We start from the raw sequence: 18,921 nt of genomic DNA, 5'->3' as shown, positions 1-18,921 counted from the left end.
AGAAATTCAGAATCCACATCCATTTCTATCATCATTGCTGGGTTTGCTTAAGTTTAATAATTTCCTTGTCAGCTTCTTTTGTCTACTTTAATATGATTTTTATTTACTCTGTAGCAGCAAATACCCAGAACACCTATATTTGATTGAAACTTTACCATCTGTGATCTTCATATGTGTGGGACGTGTCTGGTAAATCCAAGTGTAACACTTTCCTGTTTTGCTCTGGCTGCAGATGGGAATTCCTTTTTGATGAGCATTGATTTTCCCAAGGTGCTGTAGGATCATAGCCCTGCAAGGTACCCTTGGTGTCCTCCAAATGTGAGTCCTCAGTGTTCTCCAAATACATACCCCTGACTCAAGGCAGCTTTCCTTGAGATTTTTTTTTCCCCCTACATTTTAAAGAGAACTGAACAGATCTTACAAAAAGTTTTGGTGGAAATTTCCTGACATTTATCCCAATTACAGTCCAATATCTATTACTTAACTGGCAAGAAAATTAGATTCCTAGAAAAACCTGCTGTGTCTCTTTTTTTTTTTATGTGAGGCTAAAGGTCGAGAGCAAAATGGCTTTTCTTGCACATGATGTGTGTGTAGGGTGGGTGGATCTGGGTGTGCAGAGGCTGGAACCAAAATGTGGGAAAATCCCATGCACAGGCACTGGGTCTGCCAGGATGGGTGCAGATACCAGCTCTTCACCCAGAATTTATCCCACACTGTTTCCACTCCTCTTGCACATCAGTGGGTGCAAACTACTACCCTTATGAATCTTGTTAGCTGTATTAACTAAAACCAGACCAGATCCTAGTGCCTAGTGGTAGAATTCTGTGTCTGGGATTGTCAGCCTGAAGCTGGAGATGGGAATTATGCTTTTTTAGACAGGGTTGGGAGTGATTTTGGAGGATTTAGGTGAATCTTCACTTTGTTCTGCCTGTTAATATGGTTAATTTGATGAGTCAATGGAGGTGTATCCTACCCATCTCCTGCAGAGTTTTGCTTTATTGTCCTTGATAGCACTAAAACTGGATAGTAATTTTGGTGAACTTCTTTACTATGTAGGTATCTATGTACTGAGTGCTATTGCTGAAACAAAAGTAAGGAAAATGTAAGGACTTTTGAAAGAATCAAGGGAAGAATTCAAAATATTCTCAGAATATATTAAAAAATATAATTAGGAAAGGGAATATGTAGTTGTCTTCCTCCCAGAAAATACATTGCACTGCAGGAGATTTATGGCAGTCATTGGGTTCAAAAGTCTGAGATGAATCCTTTCAGGTACCTGTGGATATCTGTAGGAGAAAACCTCCTCACCCTCCAGTGAGAGGAAGGTGAAAGGACCAGGATGCTGAGATCACAGGCTGTATAATCAGCACCTTCATAATGAGAACCTTTACAGATCCTTTGATGATGCTATAGAATGAACATCCATCATATTGCATGCACACATTCTTGGGGAGAGAAGGGAGTCTGAGAAGGAAAAAAGTACAAGTTTTAATTTAAAAACCACAAATTTTGCATTTTAAGAGCTCTAGTTGATTTTCAAGTGTTCTGTGGAATTTGACATATGGTTTTATTAGGTTAGCACAATTATCCTGGAACCACTTATGGACAGCACTGACAAATGCAGCTCTTGGGAATGTGATTATGAGAAGACACTCAATGTTTCTCAAGTGTTGTCTTTAGTAGTACTTGAGCAATTGACTTTGCAGAGTAATGAGACATCATCTCCAGACTATCAAGATTTAGCCAAGTAATTATTTCTTGAGCTCTAGTTCTGTACAAATATTTAGAGGCTTTTGCAGTGCAGTCACATTTGAATTTTAAGGGATGCTCCATGACTGTAGCTGCACAGGGATGGGTTTATTTATGCGGGATTTTTCAGGCAGATGTTGGAGCACTTCAGCAGGCAGATGTGATGTTTGTTTGGTTGAAGTGCCAAGCTGGCCAGGAGCCCTGTGGCTGCAGCAGAGCTGTTTTGAGTTCTGGATAATTCACTCTGCCTTTCCACAGGCTTTGGGAGCTGGGGCTCAGTGCCCTGCTTAGGGGGCTCAGCTCTGGAGCTCTCTTGTGCCCAGCAGGCTGGGAATGTGAGGAGTTTACACCAGACACCATGTGGGCTTAGCCTGTATCTCCTTCTCTTCCCCATGGCCTAATCCAAATCCCAGTGGAGTGAAAAGGTGGTTCCCCATTTATTTCATTGGTCTTTCAATCAGAACCTGGTAGAAGAAGAAATTCACCAGGACTAGGATGTCCAGGCACTCACACCGCTGAGCTTAGGGTGTTTGTCCTTACTGTGTCACATTTCTCTGATGTTTTCTTCCTTGATATAAGATTTTATGTTTCCCATCATTACAGCAACTGCAATTACCACTTCATTTCAAGTATTTTGCCCATGACTTGTTTTAATCTGTTTAAGCTGCTTACCTACCAATGGCTAATAAATTCTGAATGTGCAGTCAGTTTTTACCAAATCTAAAATGGCAGAAGTTATCTCAGAATCACTGAGTCTCTAAAACTTGTAATAATAATAATAATAGTAGTAGTAGTAATAGTAATAATAATAATAATAAGCCAAGGCAGGTGAGAAACAGAATATGTAAACTTAGTGTTTATATGTGACAGAACAGGGGCAATAGGATCTTAGTTTCCTGTGACTGAAGAGTCAATATAAAATTCATGTTAAAAAAAAGAGAACCGATGAGGATTTATTCAACATGGAGTAAGCCAAAAGCAGACACTGTTACTTTTGCTTTACAAAAGTCCCTTAATTTGTACATTATCAAGATTTGAGACTGACTTTTGCAGGACATTAATATGGAATAGGGTGCAACTTGGGCTGTTTGCCTTATTTAATACATTTGCTGAAATATCTACATATTTCAGTACAAATTCTTCTGATAACTTTATTAAATATGTAGATAATGAAAAGTGTGTTAGGGCCATGAGCAGTCAAAAAAATTATGCCCAAACTTCTAGAAAGTTCACCTTGTATTATTCTATCCATCTTGTTTAATGGCTGAGGCTGATGGGGCCAAACAACAGGATTATTTTGCTTTAAGCATTTAATTTTGAAATTTTTTTCCATAAAAAAGCAAGACATAATTGAAATCATAACAACCTAGATCAAGGAGCTCTGACCTGACACTCAGGCAGAGTTGGAGTTGGTGAAATCCCCAGCAGGGCACCCTTGGTCCAGCAGCACAAGGCTGCAGCTCATCCCACCAACCCACGGTGAGCTCCAGCAATCTCAGCCTAACTCAGAAAAGCCCTGGAAGGGATATCCCAGTGCTAACCACAGGAGTCAACCACTGCTCTGAATCAAGAGCAGTGTGACAAACTCTTGCCTGGAGTTAATGTTTATGGCTGGTTTTATAAGCTGCTGGAAAGCAGGACGTATTGCTACACCCTGAAATATAATGGTGCCTCTGACTGGTGCTATAATAAACTGCAGAGCCTCCTCCCAACCTTTTGGATTAAGTAATAAAAGAAAATGATTAAGAGTGAAATCCCATCATTTATCTTTTGTTGAATAAAACACTTTTTTTTTTTCTATCCCAGCTCGCTAACAGCGACAGCCATGAAAATGAATGATTTGGCTTCACCCAAAATGATGGATAATCCTGCTGGAAGAGCATGACAATGATAGACAGACATCTTCTGAAGGAGAAGGTAATAGAAAAGACTGACACTTTGATAGGCACCATGATGAACAAGGCCTGGGGGGCCGTGAGTTAATAGGTTAATAGAAGTGCTCCGGCTCTCCCAGCCCCTTCTATCTCTGTGCTCCTTTTAGAGCTCCTTGGGCAGCAAAATTACATTGGGAACACTGGGAGGAGAGATGCATTTTGTAATTCACCAATGTGCTTTTTTGTGTACTCCTTAATGCTGTGGTGAAATTAGAATTAAACTGCTTCCTTAAGTGAGGTGTAGGGAAAGCCCACCCTGCCCAAACCTCATCAGAGCTTTGCTTTCACCTCTTCCATCTCTCAGACTCTGCTTGCAGGTAATACAATGTCCTGAGGGTATTGCACATGTTGAATTTAGTCACCTGGGAAATGGATTGATGGTGAGCCACATTCTGACATGAACTAAACCAGAATTTAGCCCAAGTAGTTTTATTGATGTCAACAAAATATGTGCCTGGTTTCTGGTCACCTACAAACAGAAATATTTGAATGTCAGGAAAATAAAGAAGTAAGATTTATTCAAATTATTTTTAATTTCTCATAGCTTTCTTATTTATTTCCATTTTTGTCTTTCATAAAACTGTAATTTTTTTCTGATAACACAAAATAACATTTATCAATGTGTATTTCATTACTTTTTTTACTTTTTTTTTCCTTATTAATGTCTGTTTGAAGAGGTTAAGACTTTGCAAACTCCACCATCTTGGCTAGCAATTAAGCTAACATATGCTTTACAAGCTTTTTATGTCTTTTGCATTATGGGATATTTTGGTTTGAGCTAAGAGTTTCTTACTCAGTTTTTGCAACCAACTACAAGAACAGGTCTTGACATGAATGGCTTGTACAATTTTACAGTTAGATTATCAATATAAGTCAGGCTAACATGAGAAGAGTAACATAAGTGAGTAATGAGGTAAATAAACAGAAGAAATATAGTGTCAATAAGGAAGCTTTACAACTAAAGGAATTTAAGCCAATATATTTCAGAGCAGGAGAACGTGATGCACAGTTGGCAAAGTCTCTGTGAGACTATAATGAAGAGTCATAATGAAATACTTGTCTCTGTTACTACTAAGAAATAATATATGGCTCACTCTGTGGGCTGGTGGAGGACAGATCAGCTCCCTGACATGCTGCATTAACTGGGACATACAAAATCCTTCTCTGTATTTATCTTTTCCCCTGCTTATTTATTTTTAATGCTCCTGGACATGGATTGTCAACATGTCTGCCTGCAGACGCCACATTTCTGTATAACTTTAAAAGGATTCATGTAATCCAAATAAGCTTGAGGGGTGTATTCTGTAAGCACATGACAAATGCCTTTATTGATAGACTTGTAGTCTGGCTTCAGGACACAGCTGATATAAAATATACAGTACATGTTGAAAAGAACCTTTTAATTAGTATATCTAAGCTTTTTATTTGACTGAAAATATGTTTAACTCATCTACCAGTTTTTATTGACTTTCTTACTTAAGTGTTTTCATTAGGTGTATCTATTACTTTCTCTTCATGTACAGGGGCATTTCTGTTTCTGTAGGATGTAACAGGGGTGTTATGCTGTTATTAAAACAATGCAGAGTTACTACATCAGGTGTAACCCCAGGTTTAGTGCAGACCAAGCTGGTTTACATCACTCTCAGGTATTACTTGGCTTTCTAGTACATGACTGCAGGCTGCTAAGCAGGAGCACTGTGTGGCAATTTCATATGATAGAACAAGATCTTTCAGAATTACAAATCCCATTACCCTGCTGGCCTCTGGCCTGACCCCCCTACACCAAGCCACAGGTTATAGGAATGTTAAAACTAGGTCAAAACAATGTCAGAACAGAATAATTCACAGCATAAAGTGTGTCCTGGTGCAGAGAGTGTGAGGGCACACTACAGACCAGGAAGGGTGGCTAAATTGATCTCTGTGCTTTTGAAAGTTATTCTGGTCCCAGACAGTGAGGATGAAGCACACAGCAGATTATGAGGTTCAATCTGTTTTATTTCTTCTCACAGGATATTGCATATATTTTTACTCTGTGATTATTATGAATTAATCAATAGTGCCTGTGGATGGTACCACAATTAAAAGCCTCTTCTCCAGGGAATTTACACAAATAGAACTGAGGACACAACAACAGTGTGTGCTCCATAAAGAGAACACACAACAAAGTGCCCAGACAGGTACAGTGATTACAAAAGAGGTGATCCAGGACTGAACCTCATGGGTATCAACCCTGCCTCATTTTCTCTCTAGCAATGAGCTGGTTAATTCTGTCTTTCATTTATAGAACTTTAAAATGTTCATTTCAAGGGGCTATGCAAGCTTGTGTTATTTTATATTAACTAATGATCCATGGAGAAGACAAGACATCCATCTTTCTGGAGCAAGTCACTCCATGATTTTGTACCTTAGCCTTCTCATCTGTAGAATCTAAAGAATGACTCTGAGTTTGCTCTGTAAAATGCCTGAAAGATGCAGAGGAGGAGGAGGAGGATGCCACACTTCTGCAGTGTCAGCACGGATGCCCTGGTACACAACTCACTGCTGTGGTACATGGGAGATGAAGAAAAATTTGATTTCAGCTTGCTGCCCTTTCAGCATGTGCAGGCAGTGACAGTCCTGGCAGGGCCATCACAGTCCCTGTCTCACTGGCAAGGGATGGAAATGGAGGGGCTGAACCAGCCCTGGGATTTACTGCTGACAGAAATGTGGAGCTCAGATGTACTTCTGGCTTTATGCAGATCCTCAGGGCTGTGGTGCATTACATGGACAACTTCAATTGCAGACTGATTTAGAGCTTATGCTTTTTGTGCTATTTTTAGCCTAATAGGTTCATGACTGAGCCTTGTATCTATAAAGACAATTCAAGTAATAACAGTAATAAGCTGTAGATATCTGTGTTTTAACAGCATACTGGCTGCACAACCCATTGGTACTTGAAAACAGAAATGCTTTTGAAATAAAACCCACTACACCTTTAGTCCAGCACAATTCCCAGATCACAGATTGTCCATCTCTTTCATTTTTAGTATGCCCTCAATGTCAATTACCTTTTTAGTTTACTGCTTTTCCCCCAGAAAAACAGTTGACATTAAGCTGTGTTCTAAAAGAACAAGCTGATCTGAATGTTAAATTAATACATATCTATGCATGCACATATATCTATTTTCACTGCGAGGCACATATTTCAAATGTATCAAAAGATTTTGTCATTTACGTATGAAAATTAATTCATAAATCTTTTTTGTATTTACAGCAGCCCTGGCAGAGTTTATCAAAAATGAGCTGCCTTACAGAACTATCAATGGATTAATAAAAAGAATCTGATCTAATATTCATGACACAGGAGACAAATGTAAACGGTCAGGCAACTTCATCTTTTTATTCTTGGAGAAATGTTGTTTTTTTCATAACTTTTCCTTGTAGGTTTTGTTTTCTCATTTCATAACTGCTTTAACAAAAGAACTGTGCCATCAATTTTGCTAGATTGCATTATTCATGTGTAGGTAATACACACCAAATTCAATGCACAAAGGAAAGAAATACAAAAGAACATTCTATATTATTATTCATATAAACCCAAGAAAACTTCCAAAATCATGCTGTCCTATTATATTTATGACCCAATAATATTCTTTAGCTGTGTAGTTCTTAATGTCCAAACACATCTTGCTGCCCTGTTGCTCGGAGGAAATCATGGTATCTATTTGTTTATCCTGATTACCTTTACAACTTGATTTTGCTTTGAGACCCAGGCAGCCAATAACTAATTTGGGGAAAGGATCATTCTTACACTCAGGTCTGTGACCTGAGCTGCTGATTGCAATGGAAGCTATTAGCCCATTCCAGAGGAATGTGAAAATGAAATCTTTTGTTAGGATCGCACTCATGCTGGACTCTCCAGACCCTTTTTGAAGGCCATTTTTGTGCTGATGGTATTAACTTTGGGATGATCCTGGAATGAGGTTTCCTTAGGTTCTCCTAGAAGCAGGCCTGCCTGATCCAAAGGGTCTGCTCAGCTTCCTGCTCTTATTTACCTGTCAGCCTGCTCATTCCCTGCTGGACCTGGCTTAGGGGGAACCCAGCAGTGCTGGGTTAATGATTGGGCTCAATGATCTTAAAGGCCTTGCCCAACCTTCACGTTTCTTTTTCTAACCTTCCTTAATTATATTTCTGAGAAACCTCCCAGTCTCACCTAGCTGGGTGCTTGGGAATTTATTGAAATCTTTGTTTGACTACTGCATAATTCACAGGAGGGTGCTCAATAATTTCTGGGCCAGAGTCTCCTCTGGTGGAAAAGGGTGTGGATGTCAGGCAGGCAGCTCTCCTGCCCCAGAGTGGCCATCTCAGAGTCACTGCTGCTCTTGGACTATGGGAGATGCAGCATTCAGCTTTTTGGTCTGCTCAGGTGGTGTTACCTTGCATTCAAAAGCAATTAGAGTCCTCAATATTGCACACATACCATTTACTTACTTTCTAATTTAGTACTATACTGAGGACAAATTACTTTCCAACAGAAAATGTCAATGGTTCCATAGCAACCAGAGGTACCTGAGAGCTTTCCTTTCATGTTAAATCCCATTATAAGAGCATCAAGCCTGGTGCTTTATGCCTCATGTTGGTGTGAGAGAGTGGCTGCTGCATCCAAGCAGCAGAGCCAGTCCCTGGAATCTGCTCCTTGCACGTGCTGGAACCAAAATCTAAGTGCCATCATCTTGTTCTGTCAGAGGTTGGGTGCTTTATTTTAATTAACTTCAACAATTGCTTCAACAGACAGAAGGTTGTTTTAAATGGGTTTCATCATCACATCTTTTATTTTCTGGAATGGCTTGATTTCGTGCTCAGAAAGTGTGAAATGAGAAGTTACTGCAAAAAAATCAGTCAATATTAACAACCTTCCAGCTGCTTTCCTCCTGAAAAAAATGGTAACCAATGCTTCAGTCTGACCCAACACAGACTATTGGAGAGGCAAAAATAATCTGATTTTTGTTTCTTATGGTTGTCAAATGCATTGTGCCCTGTAGACTGTTTTTGCCATGAACTGAGCAAAGACTATCTGCATGGGTTTTAAAACTGGGATTCTCCTGGGGAAAAGCCAGCTCCTGCTTGAGCAGCCTTACCCTGGGGCTGTGCACTGGTGCAGAAGGCAGGGAAAGCAGAAAGAGATGGGAAACCATTCCACTGTGAGATGGTGACAGGTGATTCCTTTTGTTCCTGCAGTACCTGGGATGCACAATGACACGAGGTTATATCTGCCTCAGCTATTGCCTCAAGATAAACATTAATTTTCAGTGATTTCTCCAGTTTTATAGTTCACTCTCCAACTGCTGTGTGCAGGTTGCTTGGCCTCATTAGGCCCAGCACTATGTGAGTTTGTATTTTTCTCCCCAGAAAAAGGAGTGCATTTGGAGACTTGTCCCTGAGCAGGTGCTGAAGTTCAACTCAGCACCCAAATGATCTGCAAATATGCAAGCAGCAAAAACATAGGAGCTTGCAAATGCTTTATATTGGTGGTATACATACTTTTTTCTCAGCTCTTAATACAAATTAACTGTTTAGTTAGGATTTTATTGACTGGCTGTTTCAGTAGTGAGGAAGTTTTGGGGTCAATTTAATGAAAAAAAAAGGGACTGACTTCTGGCTTTGCTTCTTTGGTCAAAAATGAGTTATGGTCTCAATAAATCAGAACACAAAGTAAGAAATTTGTCTTTGTTGAGCTTTGTATGTGGAAAGAAATGAGCTTCTGCTGATGTGGGATTTGGTAAAATTAAATATGCCTGCTGGGAAAAGCTGTTATTGGATATTATAAGAAAAGATTGATTTCAAAAAGCTCAGACTGTTGTATGAACAATCACTGAAATCAGTATTTTTATACAGCAAAGGCATAAAAATTCCAATGAAACAATGAGTCACAGTTTCTTCATAGAAACAGGATTCCAAAATATCTTGAGAAGAATGAGGCAGGTGCCCCAGGGTTGGCATAGTGATGAGCTTTCCTCTTGCTGTACACCTGAACAAATGAACAAACTAAATGTGCACATTGCTCAGCATGGCTACACCTTCTGTTGCCTTTTCTGCCATCTTTTTCAGTGCTTTTTTTGTGAACATGATTTTATTATCCTAAATGAAAAGCATATTTCATACCATATCTGGACTCTTCCTAAAACTTTAATTTCCTTACCTTCAGCTTTACACAGCTTATAAAAGATAATTGGGCTGCACTTGGGCAGACCCTGTGCACTTGGATGTGCAGAAAATTATTTTCCCCAAATAAAGCACCTCACAGCAGACAGGCTGTGTTGTCATGTTGTTTGAACTTTGATTGTGTTCTGAATAATCCTGAAGTGATCCCTAATTTTTTTTTTTTTTGTTTATCTGAGTCAGATTTGGGGGGTTACTCATTTGCTTTCACTTAATTGTGTTGTTGGCCATGTGAGGGATAAAACCAAGCATTTAAGTCTTTGACTGGCAGCTGTGCTTAGCTAGAAGTGCAGCTATAGCTTATAAAAGTAGACTAAGGGTCTTTTAAAAATGTTTTATCTGTCATGTTTGTATGTCACACATCACTTCATTTTTTATAAGCTCAGAATTATACTTGTGAACTGTGACTCATAATCCATAAGAAATATATATAGGTATTTAAGATTTCTAACAGAAATGAAGCATGACAGTTGCAGAACTAAAGCTGATTCTTGTAAGAATAATAAATCCATGGAAATCATAGAAACACAGATCATTGCACAGATAGAGACCAATATAACAAACCAATAAGCATAAGGATGCCCAAGGAGAAAAGTGATTATGAAAAATAACAAAGAACTTATGCTGGTCCAAATCCGTAAGAAAGAGAACAAAAGAAAGTAAGTATGAAAATTGACTTGAATATTGGTACTTTGGCAGAAAAAATAATTCCCCCAGGCAGCTGTCCATCTGGTGCCCAGTTTGTGTCACACAAACCAAGGTCATCCTAACAAATGTGTGACATATTCATGGCTAACAGGATTTGTTACCTGCATTGTTTGTTATGTTTATTTAATTGACTGTTTTCCATTAAAATTAAGCTGTGATTTCATAAGCTTCAGAATTTGTTCTGCTTCTACAAATTCCCCACCTTCCCTCCCAGTAATTTTGTATTTTAACCAATTATGGCAGGAAAAGCTGAAGTATTCATGTTTCTAAAGAGTCTTAGGAAGTGGTAATTAATTGTGTGACCACCTTCAAAGTCTGCATTAGGCTGCTGGGGAGCAGGGTATTTATTTGGTCATCTCTTCAGCTCTTGGGATATTAGAAAAATACCATTATTATCATAATATCAAATGCAAAACCAAGGCTCTGTCATAGCCATTATATGTTCAACTGAGTTATCTTTCTCCTCCTCCCTTTCTAGATCACTCCAAGATATGATTTGCTGAAAATGTATGCATGCTTTTCAGGTAAGGAGGCAATGCTTTTTTCCAGTACTATGGGAAAAAAATTGTAATGTGTGGGTTGCTTATACAGCTTGCTCTGCAGGTTGGTCTATTGGGCTCTAAATCTGACCTATTATTTTTGCTTCCTTCAGTACATTGGCTTGCATTTAATGCCTCATCTCTTTTCCCTCATGATTTCAATGGCAAAATTTGCTCAGTTTTCATTATGGTAAAAATTCCTTTAAGGTTATGGATAAAAACAGAATTTAAAGTAGTGTGGTGATATTAAAGTCTCTAACCGTTACAGATGAATAGCAGAATGCTGGGAATGTTCCTGCTATCTGTGCTGCAGGAAAGAAAAAAAAGGATATGTACAAAGTGGAGGTACAAGAAGGTTTTGGAGGGCAGAGAAAATGCTTTCCAGTGGGAGATTTCTGTTGAGCTTATAAAAAAAGAAAGTTAAGCCTGTATAAACACCTTTCTGTGAAGAAAACATGAAATACTACAGGATTCTTTAATCTACCGAAGAAACATATAGCAAGAACCAGTAGCTGGGAGCTAAAGCAAAACAATTTCAAATTAGAAATAAAGCACTGCTGTTTTCCCTCTGTTTCACAGAGATGGTAATTAAACTTTGGGGCAGGCTAACTTGCAGTAGAAAATGGTAGGCGTCATCTCTGGGGACTTTCAAACATAGTCTATATACTTTCTGAAAGTTATTTTTTGCCTGAACACAAGTAATGGGGGGCTCAATATCAGAGGTAATTGGATGGAATATAAGCATCTGAAACAAAAACTCAGTGTAGATGAACTAATCTCTTCTCCTGGCCTTAAATGTATGAAAATATAGATTACATTACTGCAATGTGTTTGTTTCCTACACCTAATTGGTTTTCTTTCAAGACTCAAAAATCTTTAGTCACTGCAGCTTGCATCACTAACCTTTACGAATTCAAAACAATGCTCTTTACTGCTTGCTGAATTGTCACATACTATATGTCTCTAAATCCATCTGAATGTGCAATTTCCAACTCCTGATTAGCACCAGGAGCCCAGTCAAGGATGACAGAACAGCATCCAATTCTGTTGATCTCTACTGCAATTACAACAGTCAAAAGCTGCATAAGGGCCATCCTACAGCTTAAGTCTTTTCAGAAAAAACTGCTTGAAAACCTCTTATATCACAGGGATTATTGATGGGAATAGGGTGATTGACAGGAAATTTTCAAAACCAGAAACCTTTCTAAGATGAATTACAGCACAAATACATAACCCACAGAGAATGGAGTGACTTCAGTGTCAATTCCTGTGGACAGATTCCCCACAATCACTGGGTAGAAAGTGCCACCAGACACTTGCAATAGTTCCAAACCCAGAGCAAGATGCTTTCCTGTTTCCAAGGACACAGTGATTTAAATGTTCCCTATTCTCCCTGAGCAAGTCAGAAATTGCACTGGGTTGGATGTGTGACAGTGAGTGCTCAGACAAATTGGTGGGGTGGGGTTAAGCCATAAACTGTATCCAAAATGCCCTATCAAGGAACTCAGAGGATTATTTTCTGAGGAGTGTCAGCTACTGTTGCAGTGCTGATTTAATACAAAAATGTGTGCACCTACTCTGCCCTAATCCCCATTCTTCCTTTTTATGTCTTGGTGAGTTCCTCCAGCAGCTCTTCCTACCAGAATGTGATTCCACTCTTTCAAACACTTTTTTGCTTGATTCACTTTGTCTCATAGAGTATTTATCTTCTTCCTATTTCTGATTGCCACTGATGTCCTTTCTCCTAGAAGATATATTCATCTATTCATATATTCACTATTTTTTCAGATTTTATTTATATCAGGTCGGTAGAAAAATATAATAAATTGCTGTGACTCAGGAGTGCTCAGAGGAATAAATTGTCCAAGACTTTTAATAAAACTATGCTGTCTTCTAAGCCAGGGTCTTTGTAAACAAAGGCATTACACCAGAATAAAACTTTCCTAAGCTCTGATGCCAGGTCTTGAGGATGCCATGCTTTGGTTACTCCAAACTTGAATATGAATAGATCATTGGCAATTGGCTTTTCCCAAACCCTGTCTGTAAGGAAGTTTTCATGGTCAGTGCTGCTATCAGCCCTAACTCCATGCACTCCTGATCCAGAGTTTGTCCCAGTCAGGACAAAGTGAAGAAGAAGGAACTCCCACAGAAGTGCCAGTGGTGCTTTACTTCCTCCAAAACACTTCTCCTTGAAAAGTAGAGCTGTAAAAAAAAATTAAAAACTAAATCAATCAATCCTGACTAATCTAAACCTTCAATCCCAAATCAGTCCACTTTGTGGATGTGACCTGGCAGCTGGTGGGACTCCTGAAGTTCAGAGCAAGTGTCCCAGCTATTTTACATGTTTTAAGTAGGGAATAGATAGTTCACCTGAGAGTACAGCTAATGCTATTTTTTTTAAACTCTTCATTAATTTGAATTCTAACTCACACATCTTGTTGTCAATTGAATGCATTATCTCCTTTTCCCATCACATGCTATTATATAGGTACTTCTTGGGTAAGAAATTGTCTCTATTAGCATTTCTGTCATGCAGAACAAGCGTTCTGTCAGTGTTGGCAGCTCTTTTTTACTACAGGTCTCAAATGTGAATTGAATTTTATATAAATTTCATGCTGTGACTTAAATTATCTCCCTTGAAGAATGACTACCTGTAACGCTCCTTTTAGTGGAGAGTCCTCAAAGAATCCCAACTATGGGACTTGGTAGCGGAGTTAAAAATCAAGAAGGGGATTTTAGGTGAAAGAACATTTTATCCAAAGCATTTGTCACAGTAATTTCAGCTGTTTCCATCATAAGGAGGAGGTCTTGCTATGATTTTTTAGAGTTCCAGGTATTTCTGATGTTCTACATTACTAAATATCAGTTCCCAGGTGTGAAACTTGGCACTAAGTTGTTAAATCCTTCTGCTTCTGAAAGCTGCTTCAAAATATCCTTCAAATGTAAGGAAGGATAATTTTGGAAATCCAATCAGCAACACATATGGTGTGCTGACTGTATTTTTTATATCTCATATGCCTGCAGAAGACATGGGAGAAGCCCGAGAGGATCTTACATGGATTCTTAGTGCTGCCCAGGATTTCCCTCACAGAGAATTGGTGGCGTCACCCTTTAATAGTTTTGTTACCTGAAATCCCTCTTTTGAAAATTAACAAAGGCAAATAACTTCTGTCTCCTCCTTCCTGTAGAGGAGGGAAACTGGAAAAGCAGTTGCAGGTGAGTGCACTAGGAAATGATATGATAGGAGCACTTTGCAAAACGTTTTTTAAAAAGCTTTTATCATGTTAACTGGTGCAGCACCCAGCACAGAGTTGCAATCATGTTCCCTGTTAAAGAGAATTGACTTAATTCATTTTCATGTTGTGACCTGCAACAGTTTAATTTACCTGAGAGCATTCTTCCTGTCAATACAGGCTGGATGGAAACATGATAACTTCAGCTTATGTTAAGTGTCTGATTTGTGATGCAGTTTACCTCTGCAACGACTGCACTGTTCAAATTAATTAATACCAGATCATTATCTTTAGATGGCAGGCAGATGTTGAGGTTATGGTGTTTGTGAACCTTAAGCCTGTCTTTTTTTCTGTACAGATAACCAGCAGTTGCTATATAAATTGGAGAGCCAAGGTCTAGGCCTTCTGGCAGTCAATTGGTTTTGTAATTATCTTAGTAATAGTTCTCAATTATTATTCAGTAAAGGTCATCTTTTCTCTGCTAATGGGTCACGGCACCCCCTCGGGATCCAGAGATGGGCCAGTTCTCCTTTTTATCATGTAAATGACTTGCCATCTGTGTGCCACCCAGGTTCATCCAAGGCAGTTCTGAAAACACTGACTGTTAATATCAAAGCTGCAGACTCTGGCAGGATTGTAGAATTGGTTTAAAATATTTTTAAAGATGGGCTGTATTTCCTGAAATTTTCAAGACTCTATTAAATGCTGTGGACAGCTTAGTGGCAATTGTCTTCAAGTAATACAATGATTAAAAATGCAAACTTTTATTGTAACTAGTGGCATTTTTAGTTAAAAAACCCTGATACCCTTTTTTCCAGCCCATGCCTGCCTTCATTTGTGTCCCATTGTATTTACTTCTGCTATGTGATTGCCTGGGGGAAGTTAAATACCAACTATAGTTATTACAGTTGCACAAAACTTCTTTATTCCCTTCTCTAGATCATGTTTACATTGCAGGCTGTGCTGAAAGTGAATAAAATGAAAAAGTCATCATTTGTTTCTACTCTATTGTAATAGCCATGCTGTAATTGGTGCTGTTTCATATAAAATTACCATATAAATTGTGCCATCCAAAGCTGCAACAGAAAGAGCAAGAGTATTTACAATAAATGGCAAATCCCTGTTAATTATTGATAGCCTAATAAACACACCATTATAATTCAGTCTTATTATTCATTATTAATAAAAACTCTTATTTACTATTCATTGTGTAAGGATCAATTATGATTAACTATTCTAAAAATGAATGGTCCACATGCATGTTTCTATTTTCAGGGACTTTTCCATTGAGGGAAAAGCTTTCTGTATTGAAAGGCTCTGTCCAACAGGACAGAGCTCTGCTATGAGCTCTGTCAGAGGCAGTTAATGATTTTAATGTTAATAATTTTAATGTTTCTTTGGAGGTCATCACTTGGCCCAAAGATGGTTGACTTTTGACCTAGGATGTTCTTGGCCATGAGGGCACACAGTAGTTTACCTTCAATAGCAATGAAGCTTTGCTTCACTAAAGTAAAGAAGTAAAGCTTTGCTTTACTGCTTAGTAATGTCAGGGACCTCTTTTTAAAATAAACTCTGCCAAAAATTCATTGATGCATCATCATAAATCTTGGTGGCTTCAAAGCTTAATTTTGCTGGGGAAGGAGGCTGAATTCCAGGCATTAGAGTGACAATGTGTCCTTGTGTGGATCTGCAGAGTGTCGTGTGAATGAAGATTTCTCCAGAAATGATCAATTTATTGAGCCTTTGGCCTTATAATACATTTTATGTAGATGCTACCAGCCCAGCCTTTCTAGACTGCATTGCCAGAGTCAAGACTTTTACCTTCTGGTGTTGGTAGTGTCACTGCTGGCTGTAGGAAGGACAGGACTAGAAGTATTCACAAGAAGTATACCCTTTTCCTACCAGGCTTTTGATTTTCTGACATCTCTTCCAAGCATAACTCAACTGGCAATTGCCACTAAGAAATAGCACTAGAGAATATTGATTTCTTACAATGCAGACCAAATGCCTTTCTTCTTTGTTTCAGTTTTTATGCTTCTGAGCAGACTTTGGCTGATATTTTACTTTGTCCCTTATTTCAGGTTTTTGATGCACAGGTAACTCCACCATAGCCCCTGTTAGATGTTAAATGCTGCAAATTCCATCTGAGATGCACTGAGACAAGAAGTCACTGCCCACCAGTGCTCCTGGGATGTGCCACACAAGGAAGTGCCTTGAAGTTTTCACAGGACATGAATAAGGGGCAGGAGGACGATCACTGCATGCCAAAGTGAGTCTTTCCTTCAGATCTGACTGGATTTCACGCTGATTTATCAGTGCACTGTCTGCAGGCAGCATTCTTGAGTTATCCAGAGTTTCTTGGCACAGAGGAGTTTCTGCATATGCAGTTTTTGTTTGACAAGGGTTCTCCACTGTCTTTCCCCAACTGCCCACTTCAGAATCCAAAATATCTGTAAAATGCTCTGTATTTTTCCATGATGTGCCAGTTCTCACCAGCTGTGATTTTCCAATAGAGTGATGCACTATAAGGCAGCCAACTGACTTGTAAAAGGATATGAGTTTGTGTGCCAAGGAGTTTAGCATAATGTTTCAACTGCAAATATAAAACACAAAGTCAGAAGAGAAGAAATTCAAAAGTATATAAATATGATATGTATAAATATTTTTTATTTTGTTTCAAATTTTATTTTACTCTGCTGTGTACATGGCATCTGAGACACACTGAACATTTTTAGCACATAAGAAGTAATTCACTTAGTTTATGGACACAAAGCAGTGTATAAACCATGTAGCTCAATAAATGCTTTGTTTCCAATTCTTATGTGCATGACATATCTGGAATTATTCCAGAAATTCATATCAAGGTAAGTCCTGCCAGCAGAATGAAGCTACAACAGAAGCTTTGGGTAACTGGTGGCACCTTTACCAGCAGTGCAGGGGGAATGTGCTTTAGCACCATGCCTGTGCCTCGTGTTCACACCTCTCCTCAAGGCCATACCAAAGTGCCACTGCTTAACCAGTGTCCCCATTGCCCAGGGGAGCTGTCTCACAGGCTGGGCTGCACAAGTCACACCTTCCTATTGAGGTGTTGACACATCTTAAATAAGAGCAGAATTTGCTCTCTCTTTAACTGGTCAGTGGCCCTTTGCACGGTGTTCTTGGGCAGCTCTCCCAGCTCCTCCTGAGGTAATTAAATATTGATCTTGCCCCTTTTGCAGATGAAAATGCTCATGCTGTGTTTCAAGAAAGGATCACTTTTTCATGGTGTCATGGTTCAACCCCAGCCAGCAATTCAGTTTCACAGATCTGCTGCTCCCCAGTGGGGCTGAGGAGAGAACCAGAAAAGTGACAGCCAGAAAACACGTGGGTTGAGATAAAGACACTTCAGTAGGGAAAATAATAACACAGAGTGCAAAGCAAAGCATGGAATTCATTGCTCACTTCCCATGTCCAGGCAGGTGTGCAGCCATCCCCAAAAAGCCAGGTTCCATCACCCCATCAGGGATGGGACACCCTTGGGTCACTTGGGGTGCCCTGTCCCAAATCCCTGTGCCCCCAGCCCCCTTGCTGCTGGAGGGGATGAGGAGCAGAAAAGGCCCTGGCAGTGTAAGTTCTGCTCAGCCATAGCTAAAACATCCCTGTGCTATCAACACTTTCCAAAACACAGCCCCACGTTAGCTCTATGAGGAAAATTATCTCTATCCCAGGCAAAAGCAGCGCACTCTGTTACTCTAGTTGATATAATTTTCTAATTAAGGTATAATTAATGTATAATGCAGTAGAAATACTAGGTGGGAGTGAAATTGTGACCATCTACTGTTATTGGAAATGTTCTATGAGCCCCATTATGCCATTGTACAATTATGCTCTAAATGTCAGTGATGTGAGGAGCACAAACAAGAAGTCGCTGTTATTAGACATGCTTTTATTATGCAGCCTAACTGAGAGCAATATTGTGTTTAAGAATAAGCAGGGAAGTAAAATATGAGGGATTTTGATCACAGAGAAATCAGTTTTACCATGTGCTGTAAATATTACTGGGGCAGCAGCATGCCTACTTTTCAGAAGCCAGAAAAGGAACAAAACAAAGGCAGGAATATCATGAATTGTAATTTGCTGCAAATGCAACCGATTCAACGTATTTAGTATTTTTTTTTCATTTTTTCTTTGTTTTGTTTTGTTTTCAAGTACGGTAATATACATATTTTGATCACTTTGCTGGAACCTCAAAACATGGAAATACAGCACCAATGAGACTTGAAAGCTCCATCAAATGCCTGCTGAAAAGTGTCTGTTGCTGGCACAACTGCAAGAGCTTTTGCTATTTTTTCAACCAACATTTGCAGCATTTCCCACCTAGTGCAGAAAATGGTGGCTGCTTGCATAAACATATATTTAAGTCTTAAAAGAGCCAACTTTGAAGTTAGTCCAAGTGTTGGTGTTTACAGAGGAGCGGCTGTGTCAGGAGAGAAGCAGCCTGTTCATCAGCTCTCTGTGGCAAATCTGCCCTTGAATTCAGCAAAACAAGAGTTAAACTTTCATTCCTCTTGCAGCTGAAAT

General features: G+C 39.1%; 1 long non-coding RNA gene across 8 annotated transcripts in view; it reads left to right on the top strand.

The window, feature by feature from the left end:
• The window catches only part of LOC135451803 (uncharacterized), a 101,495-nt gene extending 84,081 nt beyond the window's left edge, over positions 1 to 17,414 (top strand). For 6 of the 8 annotated variants that reach the window (XR_010441441.1, XR_010441439.1, XR_010441436.1 and 3 more), the window contains 3 exons: positions 3,556 to 3,666; positions 11,068 to 11,113; positions 16,443 to 17,414. This is a non-coding gene — a long non-coding RNA (uncharacterized LOC135451803). Of the gene's footprint in view, positions 1 to 232; positions 319 to 3,555; positions 3,667 to 11,067; positions 11,114 to 16,442 lie in introns of all 8 variants that reach the window. The other 2 variants (XR_010441442.1, XR_010441438.1) reach the window with 1 other exon arrangement.
• The last annotated feature ends 1,507 nt before the right edge of the window (positions 17,415 to 18,921 follow it).

The sequence above is a fragment of the Zonotrichia leucophrys genome, chromosome 9 (genome assembly GCF_028769735.1).
Source record: "Zonotrichia leucophrys gambelii isolate GWCS_2022_RI chromosome 9, RI_Zleu_2.0, whole genome shotgun sequence".
In the NCBI taxonomy this organism is placed as follows: domain Eukaryota; kingdom Metazoa; phylum Chordata; class Aves; order Passeriformes; family Passerellidae; genus Zonotrichia; species Zonotrichia leucophrys.
Note: the sequence above shows the minus strand (reverse complement) of the source record. Positions and strands in the feature narration are given on the sequence as shown.